General features: G+C 39.5%; 1 long non-coding RNA gene across 1 annotated transcript; it reads right to left on the minus strand.

The window, feature by feature from the left end:
* Positions 1-518: 518 nt before the first annotated feature.
* LOC119088424 lies at positions 519-19,761 on the minus strand. The gene is made up of 3 exons (XR_005092094.1): positions 19,679-19,761; positions 930-1,040; positions 519-593 (listed from the first exon to the last, which is right to left on the minus strand). It is a non-coding gene; the product is annotated as an uncharacterized LOC119088424 (long non-coding RNA).
* Between the last annotated feature and the right edge of the window lie 218 nt (positions 19,762-19,979).

The raw sequence follows: 19,979 nt of genomic DNA on the forward strand, positions 1-19,979 counted from the left end.
TATATGGCCATGTGTCTAGTCAAGGAGGCAAAGAGTCACAGAGCTAAATGATAACTGAAGACTTTTCAAAAGCTCAGGTTTCTAACATCAAAGGTTTCAATAACTGTTATCAAAGATCTTTTAAACAACGGAACATGATTAATTGGAAGAAGCAAACTACATCAATTTAAACAAATAAGTATTTAAGATAGCAAGAGGACTGGGGAGATGACTCAGTCAGTAAAGTACTTGCCATGCCAGCGTGAGGACCTGAGTTCAATCCCCACCATCCACAAAAAAATCCAGGAAAGGGTGTAATCCCAAACACTGGGAAAGTGGAGATACATAGTTATCTGTGACTTCGTAGCCAGCCTTGTTAGCAAGCCCCAGATTCCAGCGAGAGACCTTATCTCAAAACAGAAGGTAGATAGTACCTAAGGAATGACACCAAAGCTTGACTTCTGGCCTCTAAGGCAGGATAGGAAGTTGGGAGAAATAATGGGACTATGGGACAGGGTTTGGGGAGGGAAGCTGTTACCTTCACTGAAGCCTCTCATCCATTAAGAAGCAAGAACTTCGACACAATTGGCAATGATTCAAGGCCTTTTCCTTTCCTAGGGTAAACCCAAAACATTTTAGACATCTGGTAAGACATTTAAATTTTATAATAAAATACACACCCCAAATCCCTGTGCACCCCAAATCCAGTCAGTGGCTCCTGGATTTCCTTGTTAGATTATAAAATCATCCAAGGCACGTCAAGGGCCACTCATATACACATCATTTCATATACACAACAAGAGAAAAGGGAAAACATTTCCTAGCAACATTTTGGTATATAACTTGACAGCCAACAAAATACTGTGTCTAGCTAGCACTAAGGCAGTTTATTGTATTTCTCCCTTGAGGACCCCATACACACACTTGTATGTGTCTTTCTTTCTACTCACCTTTGTCTTAACTCTTGTTTTGAAAATCTCCAACTCTGATTAATAATTGCTAGTTTTGAAATCCTTTTCTGTGTTGAAGTTACAAGTCTTGGGTCTGTCTGACTTAGATCTCTGAAAGATGAAAGGAAGACCCCAGGTTACTGAAATGGAGGACATGGGACTGTGCCTTTGACCTGGCATTACTGACAACTGCCAAACCCACTTGCATACATGGGAACATGTACACACATGCACATGCACCCCTCAACACACACACATATCACCACAACCACCACCACCACCACCACCAGACACCGCCCCCCCACCCACACACATAAACAATTTAGGATGTTCGTTGCTGGAGGGCTTCTCTCCAGGTTCCCCAAGCCCCACAGTCCCACAATCCACTTATAAAATAATCACTCAGACACTTATATTACTTATAAACTGTATGGCCGTGGCAGGCTTTTTGTTAACTGTTCTTATATCTTAAATTAATCCATTTCTATAAATCTATACCTTGCCACGTGGCTGGTGGCTTACCGGCGTCTTTACATGCTGCTTGTCATGGCCGTGGCTGCAGTGTCTCCCCTCCTTCTTCCTGTTTCCCCAATTCTCCTCTCTTTGTCCGCCTATACTTCCTGCCTGGTCACTGGCCATCAGTGTTTTATTTATATAGAGTGATATTCACAGCAGATGTTGAGTTACCAGATGCAAGATTTTAAAAATCAAATGCCAACTGATTCAGTAAAATAGAATATAATGTCTTTAATTGGAAAATGTGATACATGTTAAAATTGTTTTATATTACTTACATTAATACTTTATCATATTATAAATGTGTGTTAAATTTATCTTTAAAAAACAGAAGGGAAAAAGAAAAAATAGTTCAAAGCATTAGTTAACTACAAGATTTAAACACGAGGGGCCTAAATAAATAACCACAAGAGAAACAAAAAAACAAAGAAATATAAAATGAGAAAGAAATTAAAAAGTCACAGGGATGTAATAGGGAAGTGTAATATTTAACCATTTGCAGATTAAATTATTTACAATGATGACAGCTGAAATATTTCTTCATATTTATAAAGAACTATAAGAATTATGTATTACGTTTATTTTCTTAAAGAAAGCAAGATGTCTTCTTCTGGGCATAATTGAGCAAAATGAATATGAATGATAAATGGAAGCCAGTGGGTGTCAGAAGAAGACACTAGAATAAAGAAATATGAAAAATTGAAAATATGTGCAGGTGAAACCAAATATAAAACTAGTAAAAATTAAAAGGACTTAAAGAAATCACTGGGAATCTTCTCTGATTAGTGGTGAGACTGGAGTACAGGTTAACCTAGTGAAAGAGACACAGAGGACAGGACAGGATGGTCGAACCAGAGACTGGGACAAGAAGACAAAACCCAAAAGTGAGCTGGAGGTAACTTTTGTAAGAACTAATGGCCAAGAATTTCTCTCAAAACCAATGAGAGGTAAAATGAGACTAACACCAACTCCAACAAACAGACTTCCAGTGACACTTGAGATCAGTCCAGCATAAAGAAAAGGAACAGAAGAACTACGCGCTGGGTGGCTAAAGACAGAATTCCAAAGACAACGGTGAGTACGAGAGCAGCCAGGGAGAAAAGATGGCTGAGAGCAGGTTCCACCTCCAGGTGAACAGGAAGAATGTTTTCCATGTGAGTGCGAAGAATAAGGGGATGGGTGGGGATGCCACCTGGTGGTTGAGTACTGTGTTAGCATGAATAAGGCCCTGGGTTCAAGCCCCAGTGTCAAAAGAAAAAGAAAGAAGGGGAAAAAGAAGAAGTAAGGGAAGAAGGTAGGGAAGAGAGAGAAGTAAAGAGAGAAGGGGAGCGACGAAGGAAAGGAGAGGAAGAGGAGGGTGGGTAAAGGATACTTTATTGTTGGATACTTCCAACAGTCTGTGTCTGGTAGAAATGTCTCTCAAAAAGAAAGTAAACAGTGAACAAAATCTCAAAGACTTTGCATTTACCAGTAGCTCTCATTAAAGGAAAATTCTAGAAAACAAACGTTATTTAGAAGTAAAGTGATCCCAGATGAGACGGCTTGAGATAGAGGGAATGTGTAACAAAGGAAATGGTAAATATAAGGATAAATACAAAGACGAAAGGATTGTAGATTATAATGTGTTCTGAGTTTAAAAACGGAATTAAAATAATTACCACAGTACATAAACCAAGAGAAGGATGGCCAACGCTGAAAGTGAGTCAGCTGATCAGGGATGGCAGAATAAAGAACTCAACAGACATTCTTCCCTGAAAACAATTAACTGAAAATGGAAATTATTTTTCAAAACATTTAAAATACATGAAAATTCTCCTAAGGGAATGTACTACAGGATAAAATATTCATGTAAGAAAATCTAGTACTTTAAAAGAAAGAAACAGCTAGGCGGTGGTGGCACACGCCTTTAATCCTAGCATTTGGGAGGTAGAAGCAGGCAGATCTCTGTGAGTTCAAGGCCAGCCTGGTCTACAAAGCGAGTTCCAGGAAAGGCGCAAAGCTACACAGAGAAACTTTGTCTCGAAAAACCAAAAAGAAAAGAAAAAAGAAAACACAGTGTCTAGTGTTTGAGCTACGTCCTCCTTCTCCTCCTTGACTTCTCTAACTTAGTTGCCATGTTACAGATGCTTTACCGTAGAGCCTCTGCTACTGGCAGGTGAAGGTAAGCAGCCAGGGCCTCTACCTTCCCTCCGGTAATAGTCTATGGCTACCAATTTATAGTTCTCAGCTCCTCCAGACCTGTGTTACAGAAGTCCTGTTGCAGGTGGTAATGACCCAGTACATTTCTGCATTTCTCTGCCCAGTCTGTGCTTACAGTATCAGATACTCTAGGCTTTGGAGGCTCAAAAGACTGGGCTCCTGATTGCTCCTTACACAGCTTCTGTAGGATTCTAATTCTAATTCTGTAGGATTCCATTCTAAAAGGTCGAAGCTGAAAAGAAAAATTAGAAGGCACCACCTTCCTTGATGCTCACACCAAGAGATGAAATGAGATAAAGCAGTTGCTCTCTCTTGGTTGCTGCAAAGTGAACACAGGACTCTACCCAGGAAGGAGAGGCAGATGATGAGGAAAAGGCCCTGAGGTAAGAAGATTGACTCTGAAACAGGGTAAGGACAAGGCCATCCCTAAGCGCCTTGTGAAAAAGCAGGAATCTTCACGAAGGGCAATTAAGAGGTTAACAACCACAAAACAATCAAACTGGCATAGCAGCCCTAGAGTTCAGTAGAGACAGGCAGGGTAACCCCTCTTGGAATCCCTGTCAACCTGAGGATCAGGAAGGCTGAGGGCGACCAGTGCTGCACCATAGAGAAGTAACCAGAGCTGGGACGATTTGAAAGTATTTCCCAAGCTGTACATCAACACATCAACATAGGCAGGAAGCTGGACTCACTCATGGTCTCACGTGCAGTCTCTGACAGAATACTTACTGGCAGGAAGCCAAGCTGCAAAATACAATAACCCATGTTTGATGCTGTGTCCCCCAAAAGCAATCAGTGAGAAAACCTTCAAGCCACTAGATCCTGTTAAAGTGTGTGTATGGGGTGCAAGATAAAACAAAAAACAAAAATAATGGCAAAAACTCTCAATCTTTATAGCCATTTCAAAGATACACAGTCAATGATAAACTTAACTTAAAGGTTAAAATCAAGGAGAAAGGGGCAATGGAAAGCGTAGGGCTATATATACTATGAGGGTAATAGGTCATTTCAACAAAGGTGGTTCAGCTGAGTCACTAACCAATGAATCTCCAAGCCAAAGCAACAAAATAACAACTCCAGAACAAAGGAAGCTGTATACAGACTTGCTGCATTGTATTACCTGAAATGGCCAGTCCTCAATCAATAATAAGATCTATGTAAGGGACAAAAAGTATGAATCATATGTTTAAAAATTAGGAGCTATGAATGGCTTTGAAGTGGCAGAGAGACTGGACTACATTAGCAAAGATGCTCATTAACTGTTACACATACATTCAAAGAACTAAAGACTACAAGGACTCCCCAAATAAAAAATGTGGTTGATAAAACCTCATTTATTTTAGCAAATTGTAACAAAAATGATGCTCAAGGTACAGAAACATGTGTCATTGAAAACCAAGTATGTCAAAATGAAAAATTCACTGAAGAGGTTCATAATTTTTTTTTTGAAGCTATTGTGAAGGTATTGTTTCCCTGATTTCTTTCTGGCACATATGTGAACTCACAGAGGCTGTAGCAGCATGCACAGAGCCTGCACAAGTCTAAGCCAGATGGGGTTCCAGGACTGAGAGGGGAAGTACACATAAACCCCCATCCTTAATTTAGAAGCTGTCTCTAATAACTGCTCACAAAGGAAAAAATCAGTTTTCTCCAAAGTAGTCTCACTGAGTACACAAACACTCTTAATGGAGGTGCTGTTCCCAGCAGAAGATGGCCAACACAAATGAACTCAATGGTAATTTTGGAGGTGTGGGGGGGGTCCTGTATCTGTGTCATAATGCTTTGTCTGGGCTTTTTTCCACCTTCTTTTTTTCTCCTATGGATCTTTTGCTTATATATTATGGTTTCTGATTCTGTGTCTTTATGGGATTTCTGCATGTGAAAATGTGTGTGTCTGTGCATTTATATGTGTTTCTTGTGCTTTTTCTTTGGTTCCTTTTTCTGCTTCTTTTGTAATTTTGTCTTATGCAGATTTGTTTGTATTTATTTTGTCATATTTTATGTTTTTTCTCTTTCTTTTTTAGATGCTTGTTTGTTTGGTTTTTTTTAATGGTGTGGTTTTGAGTGTGTGTAGATATGAGAGGAGTTGGGGGAGAGGAAACCATAATCTGAATATACTTTACACAAAAATCTATTTCCAATAAAAATAAATGAATAAAAATAAAATCGTGCAAAATCTAAATAACATAAATTTCATTTTAACCTTTTTGGTGAACAGTTCTAGGAACTCCAGCTTACAAACTATTGTATAGCCATCACTAGCGCCCATTCCAGAACTTTCAATCATTCCAAACTGAAACTGTAAATCCATTAAGATAACTCAGATTCCTGAGTATATGCCTGAAAGAATTTAAGTACACTACTGTAACTGGAAGTTTTCCTGTGTCCCACCCAATGCTGCAGCCATTCCGACCCAAGTAAACACATAGAGGCTTATATCAATTACTAATTGCATGCCCATGGCATGGCTTGATTTTCTTGCTAGCTAGCTCTTATAACTAAACTCAGCCCATTTCTATTAATCTATATATTGCCACGTGTTCTGTGGCTTTACCTGTGTGCCATTATATGCTGCTCCCTGAACAGTGGGACTGCGTTTCTCTCTGCCTCTGCCTTTCTTTTTCCTGTCTCTCTCCTAGATTTCCCACCTTCCTCTAAGCTGCCTTGTGATAGGCCAAACAGCTTTATTTATCAACCAATCAGAGCAAAGCATATTCACAGCATACAGAAAGACATCCCACAGCACTTTCTTTCTAATCAAAAAGGAAGGTTTCAACTTTAACATACTAAACTTACATATAATAGAATAGTTATCAAGCAAGAATTACAGTTACAATATCTAGTCTATTTGTGTTTTGCAAAATTAAAGAAAATCTTCTATCATCTATTCTGTATTTGTGAGTCTAAAGTTTCATATCTAATTTATCTTTTATAATAACAAAGGAAAATTCTAACTATTTAGACTTCAAATATCATCAAAGACCCCAGAAGGGTATAACATTACCTAAGTAAACAAGAAGTGCATTGTAAGCAACTTCCAAAATTCTGAAAATGACAGAGACAGCTGCCTGCCTGGACAGTTATCCAAAGTGCCTCTGTAAAGTTGGGACATCTGTCTTCAATCAACAGGCTTAGGGTTTTTTCAGTCACTTCTCCCTGTGTCCTATAGAATATTTGGCAGTCTCTTCTGCAAAGCAGGAACCTGAAGAACCATTTTGCCCCATTTTGGCAAATTCAGTGGTCAGTTTTCTATGGGTGCTGCATATCCAGTTTATACAACATACTATCAGCAGTCCAGGCAAGAGCAGCCTTTTGCCCAAATGGCTATTTTTGCCGAGAAGAAGGTAAACTCCATATGGAGTGTCTTTGATGCCCATTCTCCTCTTGAAGTAAATAGGTGCTGCCAGGAGCAAATGTGCCTCGTTGTCCAGAAAGTCAAAGTTTTTAAAACATTTTAAATGCCATACTCTGTAGGTCTTTGAAGTGTTTGAAAATTATCTATCTATATTAAATACATCTTTGTATACCTAAAAAACAACTAATATGTTTATAAGTTTGATTATCATAGATGATCAACTACTAATCTGTATTTTTAATTATACAATTTCAAATGAGCTGTACAAACATTCCTTAAACAAGAGTAGAAATATGCATAAAGTATAACAAAATTAAATTTGTATCAATAAGTTAAAATTCATACCAATGTAAAACATACAATAAAATTGTTACAAAAAATTGTTAATCTTTATCCTATCATATCTATAATATCCCCTCTTCTTCTTTGGAAAGAGATTGCATTTATAATCAACCCCCTTTAAATAAAAATAAACATTTATAAACAATGTTTTGGGAATTTGGGTGCAGCTTCTCATATTACTTCCTCCTGGATGAGGGTGCTGGCAATCTTATGGGATCCTGAGAAAATTAAGAATTATGGTCAAGTCCTGACTGGAATAGTCTGTGACTATTGTCTGAGCCAATTGTCTCGAAGCTGTTTTGGATATTGGAACATCTGGAGACCCTCAGGGGATCTTCCTTGATCAAACCATATTAGCTTAGAATCCATAGGTTCTCATTCTGTGGAAACAAAAACAGAACTCTTTCGAAAGCAACATATCCTTAAACACAAATTTTGAAGTCAACATACCTTTGAAATATACATATTGGTTTAACTGAGCAGCCTTTATAATCAAATGTCTTTCTGCAGTTAAAAATCCCAAAGACAATATAATCCAGACTCTCTGTATGATTTCCATCTTTACATGGCTTGTTTTTATATTACTTCTACTGTCTCTTTAAAGGCTATTTTTTAAAACTATCTATTTCTTTATACAAACGTCTATGCTCCCTTTCCTCTCTCTTCTAAGCCTATGTATATTTTTACCTATAATGTAAACCTTTTAGAGGTTTATTTTATTTGAATCAGTCTTTTTGTAAATCTATTGCTTTAAACTTCAGCATGACTAGGACTGAAACAGCAGCCTTGGCTGCTGGCTCTGCCCACTTCAGCTTCTCAACATGGCGGGGTAATTCACTGCCAACTCTGGTAGCCATGCTCTCTGCTGACTCTGTGAGGCAGTGGATCCATGCCTCCATCTAGCAGTGTGTAGCCCAGAAACCTCATCTTTTTTCTTTTTTCTTTCTTTCTTTTTTTCTTTCTTTCTTTCTTTCTTTCTTTCTTTCTTTCTTTCTTCTCCTTCTTTTTTTTTTGTGCTAGCAAAAGCTAAATCTGCCATACAGTGCACAGCATGGCTTAGAGATGCCACTGTATACTGCAGCGGGAATTTGCCATGCTGTGTTCAAGCTCACACACCACAAATCCACCATACTATAGCTCATGGTCTGCCTGAGACACAACTAAGAAGCTGTTTTTAGCTCTGTTTTAGAACCTTTTTTTTTAAGCTTTTAGGTTTTTGGTGGAATTTCTTGCTACCACATCTGGGTGCCAAATGTAGCTGGAAGTTTTCCTGTGTTCTGCCCGGTCCTGCAACTTCTTGGACTCAAACAAACAGAGGCTTATATTACTTACAAACTGTATGGTCTATGACAGGCCTCTTGCTGGCTAGCTCTTATATCTTAAATCAATCCATTTCTATTCATCTGTGTTTTGCCTCATGTTCTGTGGCTTCACTGATCTGTTGGCATGTTGCTTCTCCTTCAGTGGTGGCTGGCAACTCCCTTGACTCTCCTTTCTTCTTCCTGTCTTTCTCCTGGATTTCCTGCCTGCTGCCATAGGCCAAACAGCTTTATATATCAACCAATCAGAGCAGCACATATTCACAGCATACAGAAAGATATCTCACAGCATACTACAGAGATTCTTGCAATATACCTGTTTATTGCTACACTATTCACTATAGCCCCAAATGACCACCAATAGATGAATGGGTAAGAAAATGTGCTGAATAGTGCAACTGAGTCTTATTTAGCCATAAGAAGAATGGAATTTTGCAAGTAAGTGGAAGGATTTTGCAAGTAAACAAGAAACTACACTGAATGAGCTAACCTAGGTGCAGAAAGAGAAACACAGTATGTTCTCTCTCTGATTTGTGGAGCCTATCTCTAGATCTTTACATAAGAGAATACATCCTGGAGTCACTGCAGAAACCAGGACAGTAAAGGAGATCAAGGCACCTATAGAGAAAGGAGCTTTAGGGGTGACAGTGGGACATGGTGCTTTAGAAGGGGGAAATAGGCAAGGGTAGCAAGGGTGGCAGTTAACAGGGAAGGGAGGTCATTATTGAAGAGAAGGGATTTAAAAAAACCCACTAAGAATGCTTGAGAAAGTCACAGCTGGAGATGTGTCTCGGTGGTTAAGAGTACTTGTTGCAGAGGTACTGAGTTAAATTCTCAACACCACATGGAAGATGGAGTGGAACAATCAAAACGGCCAGAGGACCAGAATTTCTGCTGTGAGACAGTGTCTCATACATGTATGAAGATGCAAGTATGAAATAAAAAAAAAATATGGTACCCAAAATTAGATCTGCCCAATAACAACATCAATTGACATACCAAGGTGCATGGAGGAAATCTCACTGGGGCCCACCTCTAAATGAAGAGCTATAAGCAATTAATTAATTAATGCTGAGAGAGGGAACATCATTCTTCACTCGGGACAAGTCCCCTGATAGGTGATCCAATCTCAAATAGTCCACTCTAAATACATACACGTAGAAGAAACACTAAATTGACTCAGCAGGGTGCATTTACACATGCTAATTTAAAAAGAGGTCACAAATTTTAAAGGGATTTTGGAGAATATAGGATGAGTTGGAGAAGGGAGAGGGAAGGGTAGAAATTATGTAAACACAATAATAATGCATGGAAGCCTCGATTTTTTCATTAAAAATAATCAAATTACACCATTTCTAGAAAATGGATGAAACAGGAAATCATCAATTCAAGTGAAAAAAGCCAGCCCCAGAAAGACAAAAATTACATACTTAATCTCATATGCAGAATTTATATTTGAATATAAATTTTGTGTGTGTGTGTGTGTGTGTGTGACATGAAACATCTGTGAAGATGCTAGAAGGTGCCCAAAAGAAGGGAAGAGGAGGAAACAAAAGGAGGCAATGTGTGTGAAGTAAGGTAAAGTACTGTATGTTTTCTTACATGGTGTCTAAATATACACACATATATAAACATCTATGCATTTATTGTGACTTGAAAGTACAAGGGAGATGTTTTGATGGTAGGAAGCAGACAGTTGAGGGTGTGGTCTACTAAGGGTGGTTATGAGCCATTGTACAGTGATATCTGTGTAGGAACAGGTCATAATAAAACCCATTGCTTTGTATACAAATCAAACAATTAATAAAACAAGAAAGAAACAAAGTACATTTATCCCATGATAACACAGGGTATAGAGGGTATGAGAACTACAGATCTTATAGACATTTAAAAAATGACAGATTTTTATGGTTAACTTCAAAAGAATCAAATTGATAGCTTGGATAAAATGAACAAATTTCTTTAAATGAAACTGAAGTCCAAGGGTACCCTCTGATGCCCAAACATGGAAAGCAGACATGGGAAAATCACTAGTTCTGGTCTAGATAAGCTACACAAAGAGTTTGGGGCTGGCCCTTGCTACACTGTAAGGCTCTTCTTTAAATAACAATAACAACCAAAATAAATAATTAGAAAACTAAAAAGCTACCAAAGAAGAAATAGAAAATGATATATTCAATGATGAATTCTAAAAGTAGTCCAGAATTTTCAGTCTTCTGGGAAGTGGGCTAAGCAATTCTCCATTTCTTATATAAGAACTCCCCCCCCACACACACACACACACAAAAAAACAAGAATAAAGTAAGAATGGAAACTCCAAATGAAGCTTTGATATAGACACAGCTTAAAAATCATTTAAAATTTAAGAAAGCAAATTAAATCCATGAACATATTTTTAAAGCATACTCTAGTCCTCAATCCAGGTTTGTTTCAGTAACAGATGAGACAATATTCAAAAATCAATTTGAAAATCTCCTACCATGACAGACAAAAAGAGAAATGATGTGTACAAAACCATTCACTATGGAGGCCCTTCACAAACTAGGACTAGCACTTGCTTCCTGAAACTTTAAGCCACAGAATTTAACAAAAAACTATTGCAAGTTTTCTTTCTGAAACTAATAATGACTGGGCTTCTGCCAAACATCATTTTCATCCAAATTATATTAGAGGTTGCTGACATGGTGCAATAGTTAAGAGTGCATACTGCTCTGATGCAAAGAACTTGGATTTGGTTCCCAGGAACCATCTGTAACTACAGCTCCAAAGGATCTAATGGACTCTTTTGACTTCTGCAGGTGCACACACACATACAACACACACACACACACAAAATTCAAAATGTTTAATTGCATTAGAGCTTCTAGACAATTGATTGGAAAAATAGCCATAATTATTGAAAAGGAGTTAAGGCTATTATTTAGAAACAATATAACTCCATGGGTCAAAACTAATTCAGTGCTGTTTAAAATTAGTAAATGCATTTAGCAAGAATACTGTATACAAGGCAAATATGAAAAATTGAATTTTATATAAATAAGAAATAAAATTTAAAATAATACCACTTAATGTTAATATTAAAGCCATCCAATATTCACTAATAAATTTGAAGAAAGATGTGTAAGCACCTCCATCCTGGATACAACAAAACTTACATGATATAAATAACATTTTAGTAAGTGAAAATCTCCATCATACTCATGTATTACAAAGCTCCATATATATTCTGATTCTTCAAAAAAATGCTACTACTGTACACATGAACTCACAGAAGTTGTTGCTCTTTTCACTAGGCCCTCATATGGTCAAGCCAGTTAAAAGTTACAGGATATGGGGGTGCTCCAAGGCTCCCACCCCCATCTGAAGAACTATTAATAGTTAATGGCTGCTGGAAGAGAGGGAGTCAGTTTTCTTTGGGGATGTAGCCACTGGTAGGTTGTTCATGCTATAATGAATGACCTCATACCCGTGCACATAGGGACAGCAGTGACTGAACATAATGGGTTAAAACTCATAATTAATGAAATGATTAAAATATATATTCAGTATTGCTCCAATTAAAATGAAGGTATGAGTATTGTTTGTGTGCATAAAATCCATAAGCTAATATTTGCAAAAATTTAGAACTATAAATTACTAGTAGTTTTTTTGAAAAGCCTTGTGGACTTACTACAAGATACCACTGACTATTATGATATGACTGTCATGTAGGGTTAGTTTATACATAACACAAATGAAACCAAAATATAAAAACATACTGATATATATTTATACCTTATTTGTCACAAATACGACCCTTCAATACAGTGGGAAGGAATAATTTTCCAATAAATGGCAACAGGCCACTTGGACAGCTTTATAAACACATGTATATCTTTATCCCTGCCTTCACTGTATTTGAACATATCAACTCTGTCCTGTGTGAGGATTAAGGCAAGACTAGGGGTTGGGCATTTGGTTTTCAGTCTGAACAGCACCACCCTGTGAACACATTATGAATCTTCCCATGCTGTAGCTACCAAGTGTGTGTGCTATTCTGTAGTTATACTTAATGAAATGTTTTAGAGAAATTTAAAAAAAATCACTAAGATGTACCTGCAATACAAATCTCAGGACCCTATCACCCAGAGTGCTTCTAATGCCCATGAACCTAAGAGGTGAAATGCTCTGTCGAGGGAAATCTATAAAGAGAAACAAAAACTCTATAGGTGGGCATTTCTGTCTTGCAGTCCTTCTCAAATAATCATCCAGAGACTTAATTTTAATTACAAATGCTCAGCTGATAGTTCAAGCTTGTTACTAGCTAACTCTTACACTTAAATTAACCCATATTTCTTTTCTATGCTTTGTTACCTGGCTCATGGCTTGTTACCTCATTTTCTACATGTCCTGCTTCCTCAGTAGCTGGCTGGCATCTCTAGACTCTGCCCTTCTTCTTTCCTTCATTCTTAGTTTGGCTTTTCTGCCTAACTTCCTGCCTGGCTACTGGCCTGTCAGGTTTATTAACCACTGAGAGCAATACATATTCCCAGTGTACAGAAGGATTATTCCACAGCAAAACTCTCACCAGAAGCACTCAAAACAATAGTAAGTGCTCCTTACCACCCCATCACCATTCAAATACCATGTGGATTTTTCTGGTGAGTAGAAAATGCTTCCCACCAGGACTGGATCTGCGTTAGACTCCTAAGCACTAAAAGTGTAACCAGGAGATAGTTAGAATGGGTACTGAGTGCCAATTCACACTGAAAAAGAAACGTGCTTATACAGCATATGTAGGTATGTGCTTGGAGCAAGCATTAAAATCAGTCCTGAGATGGGCTGATCTCTGGGCCTGTACCAGCGAAGCTGTAGGGTAACACAAGTGTCAGGGCTGATTATCTAGCTAGGGAAAAGTGCAAATAGAAACAGAGAGAGTCTGATTCAAGAGTGCGGTTTCAGGTAGTACCAACATTTCAGAAGGCCAGAAAAGTAGGCTCAAGACAAGCATGTGGAGGCAGTAGGAGGGAGGGGAGGGACAAAGGAAAAAAAATGTGGAAAAAGAAAGGAGAGAGCAAAAGAATCCCAGAGCAAAAGAACAGTTTGAAGAACCCAATAATGGGCATGTGAGTTAGTTTAGTTAGGCAAAGGCACCTGCCACCAAGTTTGCCAATTGGATTTCAATCCCTGGACCCATGTGGTAGAAGGAGAGAACTGATTCCTGCAAGTTGTCCTCTGACCTCCACTCATGCACCATAGCATATGTATGTGAGCACAGGTGTGCGCGCACACACACACACACACACACACACACACACACATACACATACACACCCCACAAGGGAGAGGGAGAGAGAATTATATATATATATATATATATATAAAGCTTGATTATAGAGCTAAAAGATGGTTCAGAAGTGAAGAGTATGTGGTTATCCTCCAGGACATTGGAGTTATTTCCCAGCACCCACGCTGGGATGCTCACAACACCTGGAATGACCACTGCAAGGGCATCTGATACCCTCTTCTGGACTCTGCAGGATCTACACTTGTGCATATAACCATGTACAGATGCACATGCATAGTCAGAAATAATAAAAATAAATCTTTAAAACAATAGCCCAATTATGGGCCAAGAGCCCCTGCATTGTACTAGTAATCAAACGAAATCCACTTGGGAAACACCTCATGGAAATTATCTCCAGCAGGGTTACTGGAGAGATGAAAGAACTGTATCCACAAGGAGTTAAGCTCTTCTCCTGTGTGCGAGCCTGACACCCTGCAAGGATCTTGAAGCAAGGATTTGAAAGATTATGAAATCCCCTGACAAGCCTAGTGGAACTGAACCAATTATTTCATCTCTCTGTTTATTCAACTGCGTGAACTGGCACTCTGTGGGAGGACTGGAGGATGTGGAAGACAGTTCTATCGTACAGGCAGCACGAAGCTGTCACATGACACTCTTAAGGGTTTGTTTGCTTTGTCCCTTCTTTCTGAGTTTCTTAGAGGCAGGAAGCACTTGTCTCATCCCCAGGCCTTTAGCAGGCTGCTGGGCTCACTTCAACACTCAGTGCATTTTTCTTGAGTGACAGGATGGTCTTGGCATCTTGCTGTTTGAAAGCATCTGACCTCAGGCTAGAGTGGTCACACAAAGCCAAGCTCCTTCATCTCTTAAGGCCACACCACTGGCCCCACAGAAGTGCATTTTTTTGTGCCTCTGCTGGACCACTGTTCAGACTATGCTGTGACTCCCCCGTACCTGGTTTTAATCGTTTGTACCACCACTCCTGGTGAGCAAGCTGAGGATGACTGAACAAAAGACTGAGGGGCTGTAAAGTATAAACTGCTCAGTCCTTGTGCTGTTCACTCAGCTCAGCATAGTTCAGCCTTTTAAAGCAAAACAATTTCCTGATGTCCTATTGGAAAGCCTATTCTAAAGCCCCCTCAGCTCACCATGGCTGTTTAGCCAGTTCCCAAGATTAAAAGGGCAAAAAAAGATATGGGCCTCCATTCCACAGGGCCTGTATGTGTGAGGGGATAACTAGTTTTATTTATTTCTTCATTTTTATGCAGAATGAAAACCAGTGCAAGTTGCCCACTGAACAAGTCCTGTCTCAGAATCAATTTTGTCACAGGATGACACCAGAGCAAGGCTGAAGGAGTGTCCAGGTGGGGGTGGATTCTCACCGGACATCTGAAAAGTGTTGGAGCTCCAATAGGTACAAAGGGTTATCTAGTGTGGCCTCCTGACTTTCCTGAGTGTGAACCAAAACCAAAGTGAATGATTCATGTCTGTCCATTGGGCTATTGAGATAGAACACCATTTAGCTTCTCTTTGAACTACCATTTCTTCCTTTAATTTAACATGTGAGATTTTTGTTTTTGTTTTTGTTTTTGTTTTTGTTTTTCAAGACAGGGTTTCTCTGTGTAGCTTTGCGCCTTTCCTGGGACTCACTTGGTAGCCCAGGCTGGCCTTGAACTCACAGAGATCCGCCTGGCTCTGCCTCCCGAGTGCTGGGATTAAAGGCGTGTGCCACCACCGCCCGGCAACATGTGAGAATTTTAAATTAAATGTAATCTGCATACTCCTCAATGGGTTACAGTCATTGAGTCCCAAAATCCTGTTACTGGAGGCCCAAAGTGCTTCAAGCCACCAGCTGAGTCTCCTTCCAAGCACCTAAATCTTAAATGTGAAATGATGCTTTTGTCACAGCAATGTCAAACCCATTCAAAAGGCTCTTTATAGTGAGAAAGGAAAAATGTTAAGGGTAATAAAAAGTGGGAGCTAGGGAAGTGAGAGCAGAAAGGAGAGGCTGGGAAAGAAATACAGAAACAGTCTCCCTATAAATTGGAAGTGTGCTCTCTAGCTCCTATTGTGCCCACCCAGTAAAGTCTGGCCTGTGATGCTGTCTTCCACTTAGTGTGAAGAAATGAGAGTCCTAACCACTCAATGATGCTCTCCCAGATCCATCTCACCAGTAACACACGGTCGTTTCCCTTTTTGGGAGCAGAGCTACGTAATCAGTCAATCTCTTGGTGCTGCTGACTATACCTATGGAAGAATCCTGTTGTAACCTGTGTGGGCTTCTGACATCCTGGATTAAATGTTTTCTCTAGATATAGCTCCCCCTCAAGAGACTACATGGAAATTGGAGCAGAGAATAAGCTATGGGTTGCAAAGACACTGTCAAGGATGTTTAGATGGGCTGATCATCATGCCAAGGTAGATATAAAGAAATAAGCTATGCCGGGCGGTGGTGGTGCACGCCTTTAATTCCAGCACTCGGAAGGCAGAGCCTGTAAGTTCAAGGCCAGCCTTGGCTACCAAGTGAGCTCCAAGAAAGTCGCAAAGCTACGCAGGCAGAGAAACCCTGTCTCAAAAAAAAAAAAAAAAAAAAAAAGAAAGAAAGAAAAAGAAAGAAAGAAAGAAAGAAAGAAAGAAAGAAAGAAAGAAAGAAAGAAAGAAAGAAAGAAGCCTGTGAATGTCAGGGAACAAAATGAGCCATACTCTAAGGGCACTAGAATGCCTAGCTCTAGCTTCCCATTGCTGACCTGCCTCATAGATACCAACATACAGATCCAAGTGATCATTTTTTGACTACCCTAAGCTGTCTAGCAATGCTATATAGGTGAGAGACCCATTTGTCTGGTGGTATGTATAATAAGTTGTTTTTCTCTCTTTCTATATATGCACTCTATAAAGACTACCATACTAGATATTTTCCCTCTTTAAGGTCTCCTTGATTTTGCCTACACACACATTAAAGTGTGGGGAGGGCATGTTATTAGTGCCCATAATCTAGTTTTGGCTGATGCTTTCTGTATATGATTTGGATTAGAAATGGGAAACTACAGTTTTCAAGGCTAGATGGAAGAATAAGTCTAGCTCAATAAGAATACCTCACATGACTGTTTACAAAATTTCTGCTGCATTTCCAAGAGGACGAGATCACTATTAGAGAAGTACCTCCCAATGCAGCTTCAGACTCTGGCTTCAAAAGAAGGGAGAGGGGATGATGTTCAGGTCACAGTGAGAAGAGGATTAGAGGCAGCTGGAAAAGATAGTTCATCCTTCACACCCTGTTATTGTTATTTTTCCTTCATTGGGCTTCTCAGTTTGGGCACAGTTGACATTTTGAGCTGGATATTTCTATATGTGGAAAACTGTCCTGGCATTCTGAAACAGTGTGCAGCAGCTGCCCGGTCTCAACTGTGTCAGCAGCAAATCTCACCTTTCAATGATATGCCAACCTGAAATGCCTTAAGGTACTGCCAAATATCCTCTGAGGTGTCAAGCTGCTGTTGTATAGCCAAGAGTCCTGAGAATTCAGATGTGGTTCACAGAGTTCATGAATAAGCTGTGGCTCAGACCAAGAGGGTCAGCCTTGAATTTTAGACTACCTCTGTCATTCCCACATGACAGTCACTCTGGGCCCAGGACCCTACTTATTCCTCACCTTTTCTTTTGCCTGTTCACAAAGATTTATCCCCGACTCTCAATCTGGAAATCCTTTGCTTGGTTTCAGGAGATCCAGAGAAGTATACAAAGATGCAAAAGGGATAAGAATTAACAGAGATACAAGCAGATATAAATATATAAAGGAGAGGCTGGGCTTGAAGGGAAAATCTCATCCCCCACCCAGCCACACATACACCTTCTCCCTCTCCTGCGCTTTCTCAACACAAGCCTCCCTCTGAATCTGGTTTTCATTTGCACACCCTCTCAGCCATGAGCATCGTTTCTTCTCATAGATAATTTGACTTGATTACCTTCTGAAAGGGCAGACAGAGCCAAGGAGCCTGCACTCATTTACATGTCAGGCCCAGCACTGACTTAATTTGCCTTGAGCAGCACCTCCCCCTCCCAGGAATGACTGTGAGCCTGGAGCCCAACTCCCCTGGGAAGAGCTGGAGACCCCCAGGGCCCTCCCTCTATCCAAATAAGGTAAGCATGTCTCTGCACATAGAAAGGCTGACACCATTTGACAGAAAAGCAGCAGTAGCCAAAAGGAATGCAGAAGTAACCACTTGACCAGGCTTGATCTGGGCTTCCTCCTTCATACCAGCACCAGTTAGGACAGAAAACCAACCTTGGAAATCGATAAAACTCAAGTTGTTGATATCATAGCACAGGAATCTCTTGAGCCTCTAGACCAAACTTTTTAAAAACATTTTTCTCATGACACCAAGCACAGGCCTGTGGCATAGAGCTGTTTGAGGACTTCATGATGCTTTACTGTCCTGTTCGGTAGAATCTATCAGGAGGACATGGAGTCATAAATGGTTTTCCATTGATCCAGATATTATGTAAACTCGGAGAGTAATCACTCCTGTGTTGTGTAAAATACTATAGAACCAAGTCCTTTTAAAATTAAATGACAGGTGGTCACTTCACTGCAGTTCTTCCTGTCCATGGCCCGGGAGGGCTTCCTCCAGGAATCTGCATTTCTATTCAGCTTTCTAAATCTCAAATCTCTGATTCATTCTTCATTTTTGAATGGCTACCAATGGCTATTAGCTTTTTAAAACAAAGCTAATAAAACTAACTTTTGCTGATAATTTTATTTTATCTTATGAAAATGTCTTCTGTCAAAGGCTGTCCTTTCCAATACTTTGCAAATCCACATAATTCACCTTTCTTACAAGGCCAGGGATTGGGGATTGAGAGCAGGGTGCTGAACGTGCTGAGAACATACTCTATGTCTGAGCTTCAACTCTAGCTCTTTTATCGAATGCATCACATAATTAATGTTTCTTGTTTGGTTCCTTAAAATTTCTCGTCTGGATTCAGTTTGCGATATCCTGACTTATGATCATTATTCATATTTTGAAGCTGTTAATCCATATTAGATTGAGACTTCTATTGTTTAAAATAGCTAGTGGTGGCTGGGTGTGATGGGATATGCTTGCCGCCCCATTACTAGTTAAGATTTGTCTTTTAAAAAAAGCAGGGGTGGGGCAGCTAGGGAGATGGCCCAATTGGTTGGATGCTTGTAGCCTAAATATGTGGTCCCGAGTTCTGCTCCCCAGCATCCATATAAAAGCCTGGTGCAGCAGGCATCTGTAGCCCCTAAGCTGGGGGAGACAGGTAGCTCAATTGGTCAACTAGTCACACCAATCGGTAAGATCCCAATTTTGTGAGTCATCCTGTCTTCAAAAAAGAATATGGAGCATGAAGGGGAACAATATTGAACATCAATCTCTGGCTTGCACATATGCATACACAAGTACACTTACTACCATTCATTCGTATTCACACACACACACACACACACACACACACAGAGAGAGAGAGAGAGAGAGAGAGCTGCTCTAGTTTAACCTGTAAATTCCTGCTCATTTCCTGCTTTGAGATTAGTAGAGGATTTTACCCATTCCCTGTTTCTTAACAAGAATGGGGCCCAAATCAGAAAAGGTAGTTGGTGTCAAATCATTTTTTTGACTGGGGTTTCAAAGTTTGGGGACTTTTAAAACACATTGGTTGTCTGGGATCTTAAATTTGAGTGTAGATAAGTCAGTGAGAGGGTAAAAGCACTTACCCCTAAGTCTGACAACCAGAGTTCAATCCAGGCCCCACACAGTAGAAAGACACAGCAACTCCAGAAAGTTGTCTTCTTATTCTCTAGTGTGTGTACACAAATGCAAAATAAATAAATACAATAAAATATTAAATTTGAACATACATATGTGATGAGCCAAAGCTTAAATTTTTGGTAAATGTGCATTCTCTAGCAAGATACTTTACTAATCATTTATTAAAATTCCTATTTTTTTCATGCACCAATTCTATGTGGTCCTACAGTTTCTGAAACTATACTGCTTATAAGGAGCTCAGTCCAG

Source organism: Peromyscus leucopus, chromosome 7 (genome assembly GCF_004664715.2).
Source record: "Peromyscus leucopus breed LL Stock chromosome 7, UCI_PerLeu_2.1, whole genome shotgun sequence".
Classification (NCBI taxonomy): Eukaryota; Metazoa; Chordata; class Mammalia; order Rodentia; family Cricetidae; genus Peromyscus; species Peromyscus leucopus.